Source organism: Triticum urartu, chromosome 1 (assembly GCF_003073215.2).
Source record: "Triticum urartu cultivar G1812 chromosome 1, Tu2.1, whole genome shotgun sequence".
Taxonomy (NCBI): domain Eukaryota; kingdom Viridiplantae; phylum Streptophyta; class Magnoliopsida; order Poales; family Poaceae; genus Triticum; species Triticum urartu.
In genome coordinates, this window is record NC_053022.1 from 247,858,365 (window position 1) to 247,875,603 (window position 17,239).

Below are 17,239 nucleotides of genomic sequence, written 5' to 3' on the forward strand. Positions count from 1 at the left end.
AATGGAAGGCATCGTAGCATTGGCATAGCAAAAAAGCGAGCAAACTAGCATAGCAAAGATAGTAGTGATTTCGAGGGTATGATCATCTTGTCTGCAAAGTTGTCAGAGTTGACTGGATCCTCGAAAGCAAACTCAATGGGGTCCTCGTTAGCGAACTCGTCTCCCGGCTCTACCCAAACAAGAAAAACAAGCAAACGGAACACAATCAACCACGTGCAATGCTCAAACAATATGATGCAAAGATGGTATGCTATGCGGGATGCGATGCGGGCTGCATATGCAAGATGTGACAGGAAATGCATGGAACTGGCCTCAACCTGGAAATCCAAGTGTGCCACTGGAAAGATGAGATGTGATCGCTTGAAAACTATATAAAGAACGCCGGAATCGGAGTTACGGTTTGGAAATGGCAAGCGATTCAAATATGACACCGGTCTGCGATTTACAGCAAGTAGCCATCTAAATGCAATGAGATGAACATGCTATAGCACTCAAACATGACAACAAAATACATAGCAGGGATGCATTCAAGATGCTTAACAAAAGTCTAGCACTGAGCTACGGCCAATTCATCCATTAACAGGTTCAAACAAGCATGGCAAAAATGCATATGGTAAACAGATCTCAGACTTAGTGAAATTAACACTTGTCTGAAATTTCAGATCAGGTAGCACTCTTCGGAGCAACAAAACTACATGCTACAGGACCTGAACATGGCAAAGTAAAACATGGCATGGAGCTACTCAAATAGCTTAACAAAAGTCCCTTAGTGACCTTGAGCCAAAAGGGATCAGAAAATATACTAACAAGCATGCGAACATAGCAAAAGCATAATCAGTTTTCAGACTTGGTGAAAACTGGCACATGCTGGAACATAACTCAAGTAGGCATGTTTATGAGCTCGATGCACTCACTACGGAGCAAGTCATGAAAAGCTAAGCATACATCTATCAATAACACACAAAATGCAAGCTAGACATGGCAAGAACAATAGCATAGCATGCACGAATCAACTACAACATCATCGGCAAAATTGCAAACAAGTTGACAATCTGCCCAGATTCATAAAGTAGAAAAAGTAGAGCTCGATTGACTCAAGCTAGGATGCTCCATAATTGCAAACAAAGGAATGGATGGATAGATCACTAAAAGATTAACAAAACATCCTTACTGATCATCCTCAAAAGAGGCACGGATCACTAGGAAACAACATGGACATAAGGCATCATGAGATAAACAGCTCAAGGACTTAGTGGAATTGCTAAGTCCCTGAAAACAGAATTACCAAGTGCCTCACTTTGCAAGCTTGCACTAGTCACCACACACATCACAAAAATACATGGGTTGCACCTCTGGAGAGATGGCAAATCCCTTAACAAAACATATGTAGAGCATCAGGGCATATCATGCACACATTAATCATGGCAAAAATGACAAAAACCTAAATGGAGCAGCAGATCTGACAATTAACTCAAGTAGCCTCCTTCTAACAGCATTTCGGGCATTAAGATGAACTCAAATGAAAATGATGCAATGGAATGAAATGATGTACTCTCTGAGATGAACAATTTGATATGCTATATGCCCAAATCGGAGCTACGGATGCAGAGATACGATGCTATGAACATGGGCACATGGATTAGGAAATCCGGGGACTTGGTGAAAAAAACAACCTCTCTCAGATCTAGGGTTTTCACGGAATCCGAGGCGGCGGTGGATCTCACCGGATCCGCGCCGGGAAGAGGCAGACGCGGTGGCCGGAACCGCGGGGATGGCCGGAGCGGCGCGCAGGCTCGCCGGCTGGAGAGGGAGGAGGCGACGAGGTCCGGCGAGGTGGCGGTGGTCGGCGCCGGAGAGGAGGGCCGGAGCGGCGGGCGATGCGGGGCGGCTCGCGGCGGCCGGCGTCGAGCTTGCCTTCGCCGGCGACGAGGAACGGGGCGGCTCGCGGCGGACTTGGGCGGCGGGGTGGCGGCCGGTCGCGGAGGAGACGAAGGCGGCGCGGGCGGCTCCTCTGGCCCGTGCGCGGGCGCGGGCAGGCCGGCCACGGGCTCCCGGGCCGCGCGGTGGGAGGCGGCGGCGGCGTGGACACGTGGCAGCCCCTCAGTGGCTGCGGGCGGTGGCGGCGTTTGTCCGGCGCGGACCGGACGTGTCCGGCGCGCGGAGGGGAAGGGGGCTAGGTTTAGGGTGGAAATGATCTGAGAATTTCGGTGAGGGGCCTATTTATAGAGGTAGGAGGAGCTAGGGAGCTCCAAATGAGGTGCGGTTTTCGGCCACGCGATCGTGATCGAACGCTCTAGATGATGGAGAAGGTTTTGGTGGGTTTTGGGCCAAATTGGAGGGGTGTTGGGCTGCAACACACACGAGGCCTTTTCGGTCCCTCGGTTAACCGTTGGAGCATCAAACGAAGTCCAAATGGTACGAAACTTGACAGGCGGTCTACCGGTAGTAAACCAAGGCCGCTTGGCAAGTCTCGGTCCAATCCGGAAATGTTTAATCCCCACACACGAAAGAAAGCTAGAAATGACCACCGGAGGAGAACGAAGCGCCAGAATGCAAAACGGACAACGGGGAAAATGCTCGAATGCATGAGATGAACACGTATGCAAATGCAATACACATGATGACATGATATGAGATGCATGACAACGATAACAACACATGGAGACAAAGACCCGAACCCGAGAAAATAAAATAACTTAACGCCGGAAACGGCAAGAGTTGGAATACAAATTGGGAAAGTTACATCCGGGGTGTTACAGAGGGCTCCTTTGTGGAGAGCCTGAAGGGGTGGCAATCATGGTGGTTTTACGTCACCGAGCCGCGCGACGCCGAATGGGTCGCACCCCCTGAGTTTTGATCTGGCCCCCCTACGCGGCTCACCTCCTGGAAGGAGACATGCCTGTCTTGGGGTAAAAAAGGAGAGCTGACCGGACTCCAAACATGCATCCAAACCCTGGTGGACAAGAGGCTCAAGCTTGTCAACGTAGTCCAGGTCATGCTCATCCGCCTGATCCTCCCGTGTCAACGACGGGCCTTCAACCTGTGGGAGTTCGACCCGGCGCTGCACCAAACTCTAAACAGGCTCTTCGACATGACGTACGAAGATGCCTGGAGGATGCTTTTCAAGGGCGCCGAGGCTCCCGCATCCGCTGCCGAGGATCGCGGATTCAGTACTCAGCATCACGCTCATGCGGTAAGCTGTTTTTGTCCTTTTACAGGCTATCAGTTTTTCATAGTTTGACTCTATGCGGGATCTAAGTTCCCTTATCTGTGATAGGATTGGGAGGTGATGTCCGGACAGATCAACTGTCCGGCTCCTTTGCCCGAAGGCCCAGCGGACGCTCGCTTGGCGAGGCGGCTGGTTCCGGCGCCCTATGTGGTGCCGGAGAAGAAGGCCATGAAAAGGGCCACAGGGACTCGAAAGAGTGCCCGACGCCAGGAGGTGTCGGATTCGTCATCCGACGGTCCCGAAGCTCCTTCCTCTCGTGAAGACGAGGAGGAAGAAGAAGAGACCTCTCCCCCTCCAGTGGGAGGAGAGAAGAAAAGGAAGTCCGCCCTCTCTGAGGAGGCCGGAGGGTCCAAGAAGGGGAAAACCCTTCCTCCGGACTACTCCAACGACGCCGACGACGGCGAAGAGGAGTGGCAGCCCAGGGCCAAGCCCCTGGCAAAATCGTAAGTATCCGGATACCGGAGTAATTCATAGTATTCGTTTATTGCACAGCTTTCCCTTATGTCGAATATGCTTATGCAGCCTACCCAAAGACCGGCTCGACGCGTCGTCGAGCGGCTCACTGGACTCGTCGGATGTGAACTCACTTCCGACGGCTTCCTCCCCCCGCCCTATGGACGACACCGAGGTGTTGTCCCAACAGGTTCCAAGCAGGGAGGAGGTGGTCCCGGAGGCGCCGCAAGGCGACCTCCCGGACTCCAGGAGTAAAGGGGATGAACCCCCCCCAGGGCTCCAAGTCCGGCTCTAGGCCGGACACCGCTCCGGAACCTTCAAGGGTTCCGAAGTCCGGCGGGGGACCTCCTTCCAAGAGGAGCAAGTCCACCGTGCCGGCGACCCCCCTCCACCCGGAGGTGCCGGACAATATGTTGGAGGCGCTCCAAGGCGCCTCCATCGACGAGGAGCACCGCGCTATTATGAGTGCGGTGGTCCAGAAGGTTCAGTCCGCCAAGAGCGAACTGACTAAAGCTTGTACTAGCCTTTTGATAGGCTTTGAGGTAAGTAAATAATGTGTAAATGATATTACCACATAGACAGTAGCCCCTGATGCTCTGTTGGGCGTTCGGGAAGAAAAGCCGAATAGAGGATCAAAAAATTCGCAGGAGTCTAACAAAAGGAGTCAATATGCGTGTGCAGGCTTCTCTGCTGGCGTCTGCCGTACTTACTGCGGAAGTGGACACGCTGAAGCAGAGCCTCGAGAAGTCCGAGCAAGAGCTCGGGCGTGCCAAGAAGCAGCTCGAGGAGAAGGAAGGTAAGAAATACCTTGGTTGAATATGTATATAAAAAAGGTGCAATTGCAAGAAATGACAGGATTAATATGGCTATTGTAGGGGCCACATCTGAGGTGGCGACCCTTAAGCAAGCGCTGCTCGAGGCCGAGAAGAGTGCGGCCGCGGAGCGCACCGAGCGGGAGAGGTATGAGGCCGAGGTTGGCAAGGTGCGGCAAGAGCTCCAGGTTCTCATGAAGAAACATGAGAGTTTGGAGCTTGACTCGAAGACGCGAGCGTCCGAGCTCGCGGCGGCTATTGAAAATGCCAAGTATGCCAAGGCTGAATCCCAGAAAACCCTCCAGGAGTTGGATGAGGTGAAGAAGATAGCGGCGGGTAAGGCATTCTCTATGCAAAGTAAACACATAAACATGAGTTACTTGATACTTACCCGAATCCGGAGCTCTCCAGGGGCATTTGCAGATCTTCCCCGGAGTGTATCCGATGCCGCCGCATTCTATCGAGCCGAGGAGGGCAGCTCGACGGAGAAGGTGTTCTGGTCTCAGTATGCTGAGGCCGGACACCCCGTGCCCCTGAGCGACCAACTGAAGCAACTGGTCGAGCTCCACAAGGCGGCCGAACAGGCTATGAAGGGCCTCCTAGTTCGGTTGTGGCCTGGAGAGGCCCTGCCTGGGAGCTATTTCGGGATGGTGCGGCGGCTGGTGGAGGCCTGTCCAAGGCTCGAAGTCATCAAGCGCTCCGTCTGTATTGAAGGTGCCCGTAGGGCCTTTGCCCGTGCTAAGGTGCACCGGGGCAGGCTGGATGCGGAGAAGCTTGTGAAGGACGGGCCACCAGCGGGGAAAGAGCATCGCAAGCCCGAAAATTAATATAAGGATGTTCTGAAGGGTGCCCGCCTTGTGGCGGATGAATGTACTAGGGATGTAATTTTTGAGTAAAACTCGCTCGTTTTTGTCCTGTGCGCTGAAAACTTGTTCATATGCGCTGAGCAATGCTGCTTGAATTTAAAATATTACCTTCTGTGCAGTTGTTTATCAATACTGAGAGATGGCGAGTCGTCGGCTTCTGCCCCCTTGCCACTAGTGCTAGGGTGTTCGGGGATAAATCTGGGCGCTCTTTTTCCCATGTTTGGGTCCTTCGAGGGAGGCGCTCAGCCCGACGAACGAGGCAATCGGACTATAATGCGTGAACACTCTCACTTAGCCATAGAATTCTATAATTTTAAATTTCGGCGAAGCCCCTAGTATTCGGAAGACCAAGTTCGGGGCGCTATCCATGCCTTGGCCGGACAGAGCCGACTCGTCGCCCTAAGCGGCATAAATCTTTAGGGACTCGAAAAAACCTCTCGAACAGCGACCAGCTCTTGCTTCATCATGACAGTCAGTTTTAGCTTTCTCCACTGAGGTGCTCGGCCCAGCTCAACTGGGGCACAATCGCAGTGGTTCTCCTAGTGCTACCTTAGCCGATATAGCGGAACGTAAGGCACCAAAACATAGGGGCCGGGCAAACCCAACTATTGACCCAAGACATGATTCAAAGCCGATGCATATAATGCTATAAGTTCGGGGTGCCGCACTTGTGAAAGTGTTCGGACTTCTCACACCATATTGAGGGGTGCTAAAAGCCCCTGGCGTATTTTGGCCGTACCAAGTTGTACGGGTGCAACATGTCGTTAAGGAACATTTATTTATAAAAATATAGTGCAAAAATCGACAAAAGCGATGCATTGTTTATTAGAAATAGTTGCGATCAAAGCAGAACGATACAAGTAATGCGATAAACGAAAAGTTGGACTATTTAACATGTCTGCTCCAGGGGCAAGCTGCGGAATAGTATGCGAAACAGGTATACTGCTCGTGATAGAGATCACCTGGGATTTCCGTGATGCGACATGGCTTGTCTGCTTCCCTGGTTCTTGCATCGTTTGTGCGGCAATTGAACTGCCGAACATGCCTTCCGAAGAGTAGAGTCCTGGAGGTAAGAGAAAAGAAAAAAATCGGCAGCCCCTGGTGCGGTTTAAGCCGTGTTTTGGGCATGCCGTGATGGTGCCCCTCCCCCTATGCCCATGGTATTTCTAGAGCGTAATTATGTATGCGAAGTACTGGCGTCGCCTTTTTGCTAGGGTTGGGGTTGGGGCCGCATTGCTACGCTTGCTCGGAACGTGCCAGGAGGTCTTGTTGTAGGTTACTCTGGGCGCGCTTGACGGTGTTCGGACATTTAATGGCCGGACTGGAGAACTGCCTGGAGAGGCTGCTTTGTACTTCCGCTGCAAGGGCCGCCGTGTGCTCCTCCGTTCGGAGGGAGCGTTCGGTGTTTCCATTGACCGTAATTACTCCATGAGGGCCTGGCATCTTGACCTTAAGGTATGCGTAGTGTGGTACCGCATTGAATTTGGCGAATGCGGTTCGTCCGAGCAGTGCATGATAGCCACTGCGGAATGGGACTATGTCGAAGACCAATTCCTCGCTTCAGAAATTATCCGGGGATCCGAAGACCACTTCAAGTGTGACTGAGCCTGTACAGTTGGCCTCTACACCTGGTATTACGCCTTTAAAGGTCGTTTTGGTGGGCTTAATCCTCGAGGGATCGATGCCCATTTTTCGCACTGTATCCTGGTAAAGCAGGTTCAGGCTGCTGCCGTCGTCCATGAGGACTCTAGTGAGATGAAATCCATCAATAATTGGTTCTAGAACCAATGCGGCAAATCCGCCATGACGGATGCTAGTGGGATGGTCTCTTCGATCAAAGGTGATCGGGCAGGAGGACCATGGGTTGAGCTTTGGGGCGACTGGCTCTACCGCGTATACGTCCCTTAACGCGCGCTTCCGCTCCCTTTTTGGGACGTGGGTGGCGTATATCATGTTCACCGTCCGCACTTGTGGGGGGAAACCCTTCTGTCCATTGTTGTTCGGCGGCCGGGGCTCCTCGTCGCCGTCGCTATGCAACCCCTTGTCTTCATTGTCGGCGCTTAACTTGCCTGCCTGCTTGAACACCCAACAATCCCTGTTAGTGTGATTGGCCGGCTTTTCGGGGGTGCCATGTATTTGGCACAAGCGGTCGAGTATTCGGTCCAAGATGGACGGGCCCCTAGGATTCCTTTTGAATGGCTTTTTCCACTGACTGGATTTAGAGCCTCTGAATCAGGCATTAACTGCCGTATTCTCAGCATTGTCGCCGTTAATGCGGCGCTTCTGCTTGTTGCGACGCGACCTGCCACTAATGTCCCTGGTGTCCGAACTACCAGGGTTCTTGGTCATATTGTTGCTATGAGCAAGCCAGCTGTCTTCTCCCGCGCAAAAGCGGGTCATGAGTGTCGTGAGTGCTGCCATAGATTTTGGCTTTTCCTGTCCAAGGTGCCGGGCCAGCCACTCGTCACGGATATTGTGCTTGAAGGCTGCTAGGGCCTCAGCGTCCGGACAGTCGACTATTTGATTTTTCTTTGTTAGGAACCGTGTCCAGAATTGCCTGGCCGATTCCTCTGGCTGCTGAATTACGTGACTCGGGTCATCAGCATCTGGGGGTCGCACATAAGTGCCCTGGAAATTGTCGAGGAATGCGGCTTCCAGGTCCTCCCAACAACTGATTGATCCTGTTGGCAAGCTGTTGAGCCAATGCCGAGCTGGTCCTTTAAGCTTGAGTGGGAGGTATTTGATGGCATGAAAATCGTCGCCGCGGGCCATGTGGATATGAAGGAGATAATCCTCGATCCATACCACAGGGTCTGTTGTGCCATCATATGATTCGATGTTTACGGGTTTGAAACCCTCGGGGATTTGATGATCCATTATTTCGTCTGTAAAGCACAGTGGGTGTGCGGCGCCTCTGTACTGGGCGATATCATGACGTAGCTCCAATGAGTTTTGTCTGTTGTGTTCGGCCCTGCCAAATTTGTGGCCGGCGTGACGGTTACCGTCTCGAGCCGTGGGGTGCCCACGCGATCCGTAGATCGATCGTGTTTGCCTTGCCTTGTCCTCCAACATGTCTCGTAAGTCCGGCGCATATTCCCGTGCCTTGGTATGGGGTGCGGCTTGAGTGGAGGGCCGGGAGGCCTCTCTGTCGCGGCCACGAGGTGGCCGTTCGGCCGCATCAAGTGCTTCCTCCTCTAATTGGGGTAGCAACCTGCGCTTTGGGTAACTCTTGGAGGGGCGTTCGAGTTTATGCTCTTCGGCCGCAAGGACTTCGGTCCATCTGTCAACCAGCAAATCTTGATCAGCTCGGAGCTGTTGCTATTTTTTCTTGAGGCTTCTTGTCGTGGCCATAAGCCTGCGTTGGAAACGCTTTTGCTCAACGGGATCCTCTGGCACGATGAATTCGTCGTCGTTGAGGCTTGCCTCGTCTTCGGAGGGAGGCATATAATTATTGTCCTCGACCCCTCTGTCTATCGCTCTCTCATGAGGGCTGGTTTCTCGATCCTCCTGTGCTAAACCTTGCTGGAGGGGGTTTTCTTCGGCACTCTCCGGAGTATTATTATCTCCTGTGCTGGAATCGCCGTTTTTGTGTTGGCGGGATTTTGAGCGGCGCCGCTGACGCTGGCGCTTGGGCTGTTTCTTGGAGGGGTCATCCTCCGCTGTTCCATCGCCCTCTCCCTCTTTTGGGGTGTCCACCATGTATATGTCATATGACGAGGTGGCTTTCCAGGGCCTGGTAGGCGCTGGTTCTTCATCATCTCCTTCATCGGCGTCCATACCGTCGATGTCTTCGGAGTCGAAGTCGAGCATGTCGGTTAGGTCATCAACAGTGGCTACAAAGTGGGTGGTGGGTGGGTTTTGAATTTCTTCATCGTCCGTACCCCAACCTTGCTGACTGTAGTCCGACCAGGGCTCTCCTGATAAAGAGAGAGACTTCAGTGACTTCAGGATATCGCCGAAAGGCGAGTGCTAAAAGACGTCCGCGGCCGTGAACTCCATGATCGGCGCCCAATCGGATTCGATCAGCAGGGGCGCGAAGGGTTCGGAGTCCGGAGAATAATCCGGCTCTGTGGAGTCACGAGTTTCGCAGAGTACGGGGCTGGTGTTCGGCTCGATCGCCGTTGGGATCACAGACCCCGAGGTGGCGTCCAACCGCCCATCCTCGATCGGTGCAGTTGGCTCCGAACTAAGGGTCGGAGCCAATGCGGGTGCAGCCTCCAGGGCACTGTTCGGCAGCATAGCTAGATCATGCTCGTCGTGACAGTGCGGCACGCTCGGCGGTGGTTCGAGTCCTTCGAAGATCAAGTCCCCGCGGATGTCAGCCGTGTAGTTTAAATTTCCGAATCTGACCTGACGGCCAGGGGCATAGCTTTCGATCTACTCTAGATGGCCAAGTGAAATGGCCCGCAGTGCGAAGCCGCCAAAGACGAAGATCTGTCCGGGGAGGAAGGTCTCACCCTGGACTGCATCGCCATTTATGATCGTAGGAGCCATCGGGCCTGACGGTGACGGCACAGAGGAACTCTCAATGAAAGCACCAATGTCGGTGTCAAAACCGGCGGATCTCGGATAGGGGGTCCCGAACTGTGCATCTAGGCCGGATGGTAACAGGAGGCAAGGGACACGAAGTTTTACCCAGGTTCGGGCCCTCTTGATGGAGGTAAAACCCTATGTCCTGCTTGATTAATATTGATGATATGGGTAGTACAAGAGTAGATCTACCGCGAGATTAGAGAGGCTAAACCCTAGAAGCTAGCCTATGGTATGATTGTTGACGTGTATGTTGTCCTACGGACTAAAACCCCCCGGTTTATATAGACACCGGAGAGGGTTAGGGTTACATAGAGTCGGTTACAATGGTAGGAGATCTGAACATTCGTATCGCCAAGCTTGCCTTCCACGCCAAGGAAAGTCCCTTTCGGACACGGGACGGAGTCTTCAATCTTGCATCTTTGTAGTCCAGGAGTCCGGCTGAAGGTATAGTTCGGCTATCCGAACACCCCCTAATCCAGGACTCCCTCAACAGCCCTGGTAGGCACAAGACACCAGGGCGCGCTTGGCTTGTCAGGCACGCCCAGGTGGGTTGTGCCCACCTCGGTTACCTTCCAGACTCCGTTTTCTCCCGTTTGCTTGTTTCCCAAGATAAAAAAAATATTTATATACCCCCCAAATGTGTTGAACATCATATCGTAGAGAAATCTCCTGCTCTTCTTTCTTGTTGTTTTCTGATAGATCTAGATCGCCATGGCCACCTCGAGCTCCTCCAAGGACAAGTTGGGTAATCAACCCCTACTTGTCGGAGGTATTGAAGCACCCTCAAACTATCGAGATGCGTGAGGGGGTGATCAACATCCGGGTTGTTCAGGGACCCAAGGGGAAGGGGACCATGGAGGCCAGGCTCAAAGCCATGGAGCAAGAGATCTTCAAGTGCAAGGGGATGGTGGAGTGCGGACTCAATGCCAATCACCTCATGATCATGGATCTTACCCGTGATCTTAAGGTGGATGGCCGGTCCATGAAGGACGTCGTCTTCTCCCTCATCGAGCAAATTAACTTTTTGCAAAGCCAGATCTATGATCTCCAAAACCAAGTCTTTGAATATGAGGCAAGGTTTAAAGGTATAAGTTTGGCTGCCAGTTGCAGGACTCGTGAGACTTGTTCTTCCTCTAATGATGGTGAGCCACTACCATGGAAACCGGAGGACAAACTCGATACTACATCATCACCACCATCTTCTTCTTCTTCACCACCAAAGGAGACTTGAGTTCATGATATGAGCACTCCCCTTGGCTTGTGCCAAGCTTGGGGGAGGTGCCCCGGTAACGTATCACCACCATTATCTCTACCTCTATTTATCCTAGTTCGATCTTTAGTTACCTTTTGAATTAGTTGAATAAAAGTTTAGTCTGATCTTTCTTCGAGTGTTTGCTTAGTAATCTATCTATGTTTGTAATCGTGTGCGAGATATATAATAAATTTAGTTTGAGTTTTGCTTTCTTTACTTTTTTGTTTCAATAAAAAGAAAGGAAATAATGAAAAAGATCATATGTTAATCTTATGGTGAGTAATGACATCACATAAAGAAAAGTATAAGTGCTAAAATTTATTGGAGATTGACAAACATAGCATTGGTCAATGATGCAATTCATGAAATAATTAATAAGGGAAGAGAAGATTCACATGCAAATACACTATCTTGGACATCTTTTATGATTGTGAGACCCCATCAAAATATTATAAGGAAAAATTGTTGACATTGGACAAGGAAGACAACATAATGATTTATGTTTGTTCATATTCACATAGAAGTTACATTTTCATAGATCCTTTAACATGTGGTGCTTGCTCAATATCTTTTCTAGCCAAAAATTCTGTACCAAGTAGAGATGCTACTTGTGCATCCAAAAACCCTTAAACCCAAATCTTATTTTGAGAGTCCACCATACCTACCTATGGATTGAGTAAGATCCTTCAAGTAAGTTTTCATCGGTGCAATAAGGTAATAAAAATTGCTTCTAAATGCGTTAGATCATTTGGTGTAAGAGAAAATTGAGTGTTGTACGAACTTGTGATGGCAAAATAATAAAAGTGACATATTGCATAATAAAGGTTGCTACCACAAGGGGCAATATAATGTGATGTTCTTTTGCACTAAGATATCAAGCATACAAACAAAGAGCGCATGGCAACCTTTGCTTCCCTCTGCGAAGGGCCTATCTTTCACTTTTATGTATTTACTTTTATGCAAGAGTCAAAGTATTCTTCCCTATTCCTTTTTATTTTCTATTTTGCAAGCATCATGTGGTGAGGAAAGATCTAGGCACATATATCCAGTTGGATATGGGTGAGCATGAGTTATTATTGTTGACATCACCCTTGAGGTGAATACGTTGGGAGGTGAAACTATAAGCCCCTATCTTTCTATGTGTCCGGTTGAAACTTTTTGCTCATGTGTATGCGGTGAGTGTTAGCAAATCATAGAACACTATATGATGGTTGAGTATGTAGACTTACCAAAAGGCCCCGATACGTGACCCTTCTTGAAAAGATGATGAATTGTAGTTGCAAAGTTGACTGAGAACACAGTTTGTTGGTTTTCAATAGGGTTTATGCTATACTTCGATATTGTGATGAACTGTTACTTGTTCATGAGAAGTTACATGATGAAAGTTCTATGATAAAGTTTTATGCTAAAGTTTGTTGTTATTATAATAATAATGGATGATGCTTCTATGTCTGTATTTTTTTCTAAGCATGTGGACATATTTTTCAATTTCGGTTTTCGCTTGAGGACAAGCGAGGTCTAAGCTTGGGGGAGTTGATACATCCATTTTGCATCATGTTTTCCTACTATTATTTATAATGTTTTTATGTGTAATAATGCTTCATGGAGTAATTCTAATGCCTTTTCTCTCATAAATGCAAGGTTTGCACAAGGAGGGAGAATGCCGGCAGCTGGAATTTTGGACCTGAAAAAGCTACGTCAGAGTTACCTATTCTACACATCTCCAAATGAGCTGAAAATTCATGGAGAATTGTTTTGGAATATATGAAGAATATTGGAGCAAATAACTACCAGAGGGGGTCCACCAGGTGGGCACAACCCACCTGGGCACGCCGGGGAGCCCAAGCGCGCCTGGTGGCTTGTGTCCTCCTCGACCCACCTCCGGTGCCCCTCTTCTGGTATATAAGTCATTTTGACCTAGAAAAAAATAAGGATAGGTCTTTCAGGATGAAGCGCCGCCGTCTCGAGGCGGAACTTGGGCAGGAGCACTTTTGCCCTCTGGCGGGGCCATTCCCCCGATAGAACTTCGCTCCCAGAGGGGGAAATCATCGCCATCATCATCACCAACAACTCTCCCATTTTTGGGAGAGAAATCTCCATCAACATCTTCAAGAGCACCATCTACTCTCAAACCCTAGTTCATCTCTCGTGTTCAATCTTTGTACCGGAACCTTAGATTGGTGCTTGTGGGTGACTAGTACTATTGATTACATCTTGTAGTTGATTACTATATGGTTTATTTAATGGAATATTATATATTCAGATCCATTATGCTATTTAATAGCCCCTTGATCTTGAGCATGATTATCATTTGTGAGTAGTTACTTTTGTTCTTGAGGTCACGAGAGAAATATTGTTGCAAGTAATCATGTGAACTTGATATGTGTTCGATATTTTGATGATATGTATGTTGTGATTCCCTTAGTCGTGTCATGTGAACATCGACTACATGGCACTTCACCATACTTGGGCCTAAGGGAATGCACTATGGAGTATTTATTAGATGATGGATTGCTAGAGTGACAGAAGCTTAAACCCTAGTTTATGCGCTACTTCGTAAGGGACCGACTTGGATCCAAAAGTTTAATGCTATGGTTAGATTTTATCTTAATACTTTTCTCGTAGTTGCGGATGCTTGCGAGGGGGTTAATCATAAGTAGGAAGTTTGCTCAAGCAAGAACAACACCTAAGCACCGGTCCACCCACGTATCAAATTATCAAATTAGTGAACACGGATCAAACCAACATGATGAAAGTGACTAGATGAAATTCCCGTGTACCCTCAAGAACGCTTTGTTTATTATAAGATACTGTTTTGGCATGTCCTTTGCCACAAAAGGATTGGGCTGCCTTGCTGCATTTTTGTTGGTGCAACAAACGCTAGTGTATGTTGCCCGGACTGTCCATAGGCTCAAGACCAAGGTTATAGTATCCAAGACAAGGCCCAACAGAAGAGATAGCTCATTGAGAAATCAAAGGGCGGATCAAGAAGACCAAGACAAGCCAAAGGGGCAAGATATCACTAAGGAAAAACATCCCTTACCGGGCAGGCGAGCCTGGTCGGGTCGAGTCCACTCCAAGAACAAGTCACAAGACCTCCCCGACAAGGGTTGCCAAGACGTTGGCAGCCTGCTTCCCCGCCAAGGCTCCGCCGCTCCACCTCTCAGCGACGCAAGTCACTTATCAGTGTGGTGTCGAGCCCCAAAGTGATTAAGTGGTTGTCATTTGGCATGTGGCAGCCATTTCTGAGGAAGATCACCCCTAAATGACACCCGTCCACGGGCGTGTAGCGCAGGCAGTCAAGAAGGTGGCAGAATGACACAGTAAGGCTTGTCGGGCCACATCCACAACGTGACACTAAGCGGTGCATTTAATGCACCTTGTCCTGTGAACAGAGTTAGGTATGATAGCACTGTGGCTATCTAATCACTGGATAATGACTGTTTTGCCATTGTGGTAACCCCTTGACCTATAATAGGAGGGCCGTGGCAACCTTAGAAAGGATTCGAACCCTTGTACACTCATACGCGTGTAGCTGCTCTTCCCGAGGCAACCTTGTCGGGCTTGGGCATTGTGCATTCATCACGGTCTTCCATCCAGTCCAACAAAGCAGGAGTAGGATTTTACGCCTCATGGCGGCCAGAACCTGGGTAAAAACTGCCTGAGCCACCACTGTTGTGCTGCTCTCTGGTCTCCGCTCTTTGTGCAATGCGGCCTTCCCCTTGCCGAACCACAAAGGGGCCAATGTCCCCATAGGTGATCGTGTCCAACCACGACATCTTCAGCACGACAGGTAGGGGGAAGCGCTTGTGCGAACCCGAGGTCATAAGCAGCGCGTCGATCTTCATCACTGTATTCTTCATCAACGGCTTCATCATCCATGGCGCCTAAGAAAAAGTCCGGTGGGGCAGCTGATACGTCTCTAGCGTATCTATAATTTTTGATTGTTCCATGCTACTATATTATCTGTTTTGGATGTTTTATATGCATTAATATGCTATTTTATATTATTCTTGGGACTAACCTATTAACCTAGAGCCCATTGCTAGTTTTTTTCCTTGTTTTTGAGATTCGTAGAAAAGGAACATCAAACGGAGTCCAAATGGAATAAAACTCTCACGGTGATTTTTCTTGGACCAAAAGACACCTAGGAGACTTGGAGTGCATGTCAGAAGAGCCACGAGGCGGCGACAAGGGTGGTGGGCGCGCCCTAGGGGGGCCCCTACCTTCGCACCCCCTCGGGACTCCTTGAACCTAGCCCTTGGCCATATATATTCACATATATTCCAGAAACACCAGAAGCATCCACGAAAACAATTTTCCATCGCAGCAACCATCTGTTCCCGTGAGATCCCATCTTGGGGCCTTTTCCGGCATCCTACCGGAAGGGGATTCGATCACGGAGGGAATCTACATCAACTCTATTGCCCTTCAGATGAAGCGTGAGTAGTTTACCTCATACCTACGGGTCCATAGCTAGTAGCTAGATGGCTTCTTCTCTCTATTTGATTCTGAATACCATGTTCTCCTTGATGTTCTTGGAGATCTATCCGATGTAATCTTATTTTGCGGTGTGTTTGTCGAGATCCGATGAATTGTGGGTTTATGATCAGATTATCTATGAATATTATCTTAATCTTCTCTAAATTCTTATATGCATGATTTGATATCTTTGAAATTCTTTTCAAACTATCGGTTTAGTTTGGCCCACTACATTGGTTTTTCTTGCAATGGGAGAAGTTCTTAGCTTTGGGTTCAATCTTGTGGTGTCCTCACCCAGTGACAAAGTAGGGGTAGCGAGTCATGTATTGTATTATTTCCATCGAGGATAAAAAGATGGGGTTTACATCATATTTCTTGAGTTTATTCCTCTACATCATGTCATCTTACTTGAAGTGTTACTCTCTTCTTCATGGACTTAATACTCTAGATGCAGGCAGGAGTCGGTCGATGTGTGGAGTAATAGTAGTAGATGCAGGCAGGAGTCGGTCTACTTGACACGGACGTGATGCCTATATTACATAATCATTGCCTTGGATATCATCATAACTTTTCGCTTTTCTATCAATTGCTCGACAGTAATTTGTTCACCCACCGTATTATTTGCCTTCAAGAGAGAAGCCTCTAGTGAAACCTATGGCCACCGGGTCTATTTTCCATCATATTAGTTTCCGATCTACTATTTTGCAATCTTTTATTTTCAGATCTATAAGCCAAAAAACCCAAAAATATTTAGTTATCTTTTGTTTAGTTTTATTTATCTCTACCAGATCTCACCTTTGCAAGTGACCCTGATGGGATTGACAACCCCTTTATCGCGTTGGGTGCAAGTGTTTGATTGTTTGTGCATGTATTGCTGATTTGCGTGTTCTTCTCCTACTGGATTGATACCTTGGTTCTTAACTGAGGGAAATACTTATCTCTACTGTGTTACATCACCCTTTCCTCTTCAAGGGAAAAACTAACGCAAGCTCAAGAAGTAGTAGGAAGAATTTCTGGCGCCGTTGCCAGGGAGATATACGCCAAGTCAAGCCCACCAAGTACCCATCATAAATTATCATCTCTTGCATTACATTATTTTCCATTTTCCTCTCGTTTTCCTCTCCCCCACTTCTCAAGAAATTTTTTGAAAATATTTGCCCTTTTCTTCGCCCTTCTTCCGTTCATCTTTTTGTTTGCGTTTTGTTTGCTTGTGTGTTGGGTTGCTTGCTTTGTCACAATGGCTCGAGAGAATACCAAATTGCATGACTTTTCCAACACTAATAATAATGATTTTATTAGTACTCTGATTGCTCCCGCCACTAGTGCAGAAGCATATGAAATTAATGCCGCTTTGCTGAATCTTGTTATTAAAGATCAATTTTCCGTCTTTCCTAGTGAAGATGTCGCATCCCATCTGAATAATTTCGTTGAGTTGTATGATATGCAAAATAAGAAAGATGTGTATAATGATATTGTTAAATTGAAATTATTTCCATTTTCACTTCGGGATCGTGCTAAAACTTGGTTTTCATCTTTGCCTAAAAATGGTATTGATTCATGCAATACGTGTAAAGATGCTTCTATTTCCAAGTATTTTTCTCCCGCTAAGATC